The sequence below is a fragment of the Anopheles ziemanni genome (assembly GCF_943734765.1).
Source record: "Anopheles ziemanni chromosome X unlocalized genomic scaffold, idAnoZiCoDA_A2_x.2 X_unloc_162, whole genome shotgun sequence".
NCBI classification, from domain to species: domain Eukaryota; kingdom Metazoa; phylum Arthropoda; class Insecta; order Diptera; family Culicidae; genus Anopheles; species Anopheles ziemanni.
This window is the reverse complement of record NW_026689777.1, coordinates 25,001-28,604: the sequence shown is the minus strand read 5'-3', so window position 1 is coordinate 28,604 and position 3,604 is coordinate 25,001. Positions and strand designations below refer to the sequence as shown.

The window sequence follows — 3,604 nt, the reverse complement described above, 5'->3', positions numbered from 1 at the left end:
GCGTACCGCCTACCCGAAAGATGGTGTGCTTCTGGGGTATTCGATGAGTCGGATACCCCGTCGTAGTCCAACTATGACAATCAAAGTCAAGACCTCCGGGTTGAGACTTCCGCGTCCGGAGGTACGCGTACCGCCTACCCGAAAGATGGTGTGCTTCTGGGGTATTCGATGAGTCGGATACCCCGTCGTAGTCCAACTATGACAATCAAAGTCAAGACCTCCGGGTTGAGACTTCCGCGTCCGGAGGTACGCGTACCGCCTACCCGAAAGATGGTGAATCAGGGGTGTTCGATCAGCAATGGTCGGATGCCCCGTCGTAGTCCAACTATGACAATCAAAGTCAAGACCTCCGGGTTGAGACTTTCTAAGAGTACAAGCATAAAGGAACACGGACCAAGCCGTACCGAGAGAATCGGTACTAGAGCCCTTGTGGTTCTACATTGAGAGAGCCCTCGTGGTTCTCATTAGGGGCTTTATGCAAGAAGTACTCAATACTGTGGTGTGAAGTATAAAGTATAGAGTCCTCCACTGGTCCACGCTGCTCCGGCGGTCCTGGGTAAGATAGTTCATTCTAGCTTGCCCTATGTGGAAGAGGACTCAATACCCTACCTGTTGAGCTTGAAACAAAGTCATCACTTGGGCATGCTCATATTGCCATACACAATTACATTATATTCGAATGAGCATGCAAGCGACCCTATATAGACCGAACCAAAACGATAGATACCGCCGTAGTTCACCCCCCACCAAGTGATGACTTCAGTATGGCTAGTGTGTGAAGTATAAAGTATAGTCCTCCCCTGGTCCACACTGCTTCGGCGGTCCTGGGTAAGATAGTTAGTTCTAGCTTGCCCTATGTGGAAGAGGACACAATACTTAATACTTAGAGTACAAGCATAAAGGAACACGGACCAAGCCGTACCGAGAGAATCGGTACTAGAGCCCTCGTGGTTCTACATTGAGAGAGCCCTCGTGGTTCTCATTAGGGGCTTTATGCAAGTCGTACTCAATACTGTGGTGTGAAGTATAAAGTATAGAGTCCTCCACTGGTCCACGCTGCTCCGGCGGTCCTGGGTAAGATAGTTCATTCTAGCTTGCCCTATGTGGAAGAGGACTCAATACCCTACCTGTTGAGCTTGAAACAAAGTCATCACTTGGGCATGCTCATATTGCCATACAATATTCCATTATCTACTAATGAGCATGCAGCTATATGATTATAACCTGTAAACGATTACCCCGCCGTAGTTCAGCGCTTCAACCAAGTGATGACTTCAGTATGGCTAGTGTGTGAAGTATAAAGTATAGTCCTCCCCTGGTCCACACTGCTTCGGCGGTCCTGGGTAAGATAGTTAGTTCTAGCTTGCCCTATGTGGAAGAGGACACCATACTTAATACTGTGGTGTAATGAACAAAGTATAGTCCTCCACTGGTCCACGCTGCTTCGGCGGTCCTGGGTAAGATAGTTAGTTCTAGCTTGCCCTATGTGGAAGAGGGCATACAAGACAAAGTATAGTTCTCCCCTGGTCCACGCTGCTTCGGCGGTCCTGGGTAAGATAGTTAATTCTAGCTTGCCCTATGTGGAAGAGAGCATACATGAACCAAGAACGAAGGTTATGATCGAGGAATGATTCGACAACTAACCGATGGTATGAAATGTGAAGAATTCAAGCAAGCACACAATCAAGTCATCACTTGGGCATGCTCGATAGCCAACCTCATGACATTAACCTAGTAGAGCATGCGAAAACCAATATATATGTAAACGATGCCTCCCTAGTTCAGCGCTTCAACCAAGTGATGACTTCAGAATGGCTAAATCAAATCGGTTCAAACCATACCATCGGTATCCTATTGAAACACACAAGTCGATATCAAACCTCATGATTGTGTAGTCCTCCACTGGTCCACGCCGCTTCGGCCGTCCTGGGTAAAATGGAACATTCCAGCTTGCCCTATGTGGAAGAGGGCACATTACTCAATACTGTGGTGTGAAGTATAAAGTTCAGTTCTCCCCTGGTCCACGCTGCTTCGGCGGTCCTGGGTAAGATAGTTCATTCTAGCTTGCCCTATGTGGAAGAGGACACTTCATACTTCGTCTCTAAGCGGCGGCTTGACTCCTCCCTACGGGGAACGGGTTTACGCGCACAGCGGCGGCTTACGCACTATGGCAGTCATGGATGCCTTACGTTTCTATGAAAAGTGTGTTCCTCCCCTGGTCCACGCTGCTTCGGCAGTCCTGGGTAAGATAGTTAGTTCTAGCTTGCCCTATGTGGAAGAGGACACGTAGACTTACTGTGGTGTGAAGTATAAAGTTCAGTTCTCCCCTGGTCCACGCCGCTTCGGCCGTCCTGGGTAAAATGGATTCATCCAGCTTGCCCTATGTGGAATGAGGACACTTTATGCTTCGTCTCTAAGCGGCGGCTTGCTCCTCCCTACGGGGAACGGGTATACGCGCACAGCGGCGGCTTACGTTATGGCAGTCATGGATGCCTTACGTTTCCATGAAAAGTGTGTTCCTCCCCTGGTCCACGCTGCTTCGGCAGTCCTGGGTAAGATAGTTAGTTCTAGCTTGCCCTATGTGGAAGAGGACACGTAGACTTACTGTGGTGTGAAGTATAAGGTTCAGTTCTCCCCTGGTCCACGCCGCTTCGGCCGTCCTGGGTAAAATGGATTCATCCAGCTTGCCCTATGTGGAATGAGGACACTTTATGCTTCGTCTCTAAGCGGCGGCTTGCTCCTCCCTACGGGGAACGGGTATACGCGCACAGCGGCGGCTTACGCAAGTTAGTCACCCTCGGCAGTGGATCACTCGGCTCATGGATCGATGAAGACCGCAGCTAACTGCGCGTCATAATGTGAACTGCAGGACACATGAACATTGATAAGTTGAACGCATATTGCACGTCGTGGGAACCTACCATGATGTACAGATGACTGAGCGCTTATATTTGAGAAATGTATCGCATACATTTAACTACGCCGTGACACCCGTCACGAGACGTGCACCATGATGTTAACTAGGGTCGCGACGACCCGCTAGCATTAAAGAACCCGTGGTTTACAATATACTGGCATTGGAATTCGAAGTATTTAGAGCGTCCGTGTTCCCGCGTGAGGCGGAAGTACGAGGAGAAGGCGTGCTTGTGGTGTCTGTGGTGGTGTTTACTGATGTCTAGCTTCAGCTTATTTATTTATTTAAATAGAAGCGAAGATGTCAAAGTAGCGTCGAAGCAGCAGCGGTAGCACAAATGATTCAAGTATGGAAGTTGACCAAAGGAACACAAACAAACTAGCGTATGGGCAATGGAAGGTATCAGTGAGTTAAACCACACGCGGGCTAACAGCCCGTTAACCGAGTCCAACGGTACATATTGGACATTGAAACAAAGTAGTCGCAAGCCAGATGTGACGATAACAACCGCAAGGTACATAAGCCTCAGTTCATGTGTGACAACCCCCTGAATTTAAGCATATTAATAAGGGGAGGAAAAGAAACCAACCGGGATTCCCTGAGTAGCTGCGAGCGAAACGGGAGAAGCTCAGCACGTAGGGGTGGCGGCCTGTCCGTCTATCCGATTCCGTGTACTGGTGCGTCTCACTA

The 3,604-nt window shown here is 49.1% G+C and overlaps 2 non-coding genes across 2 annotated transcripts in view; both read left to right on the top strand.

Moving 5' to 3' along the window:
* The first annotated feature begins 2,792 nt into the window (after positions 1–2,792).
* Positions 2,793–2,947, top strand: LOC131291849 (5.8S ribosomal RNA). Its single transcript, XR_009189596.1, has one exon. It is a non-coding gene; the product is annotated as a 5.8S ribosomal RNA (ribosomal RNA).
* Positions 2,948–3,434: 487 nt separating this feature from the next.
* LOC131291850 (large subunit ribosomal RNA) overlaps positions 3,435–3,604 on the top strand; it is a 4,092-nt gene continuing 3,922 nt past the window's right edge. The window contains exon 1 of the ribosomal RNA XR_009189597.1: positions 3,435–3,604. This exon is cut by the window's right edge and continues 3,922 nt beyond it. This is a non-coding gene — a ribosomal RNA (large subunit ribosomal RNA).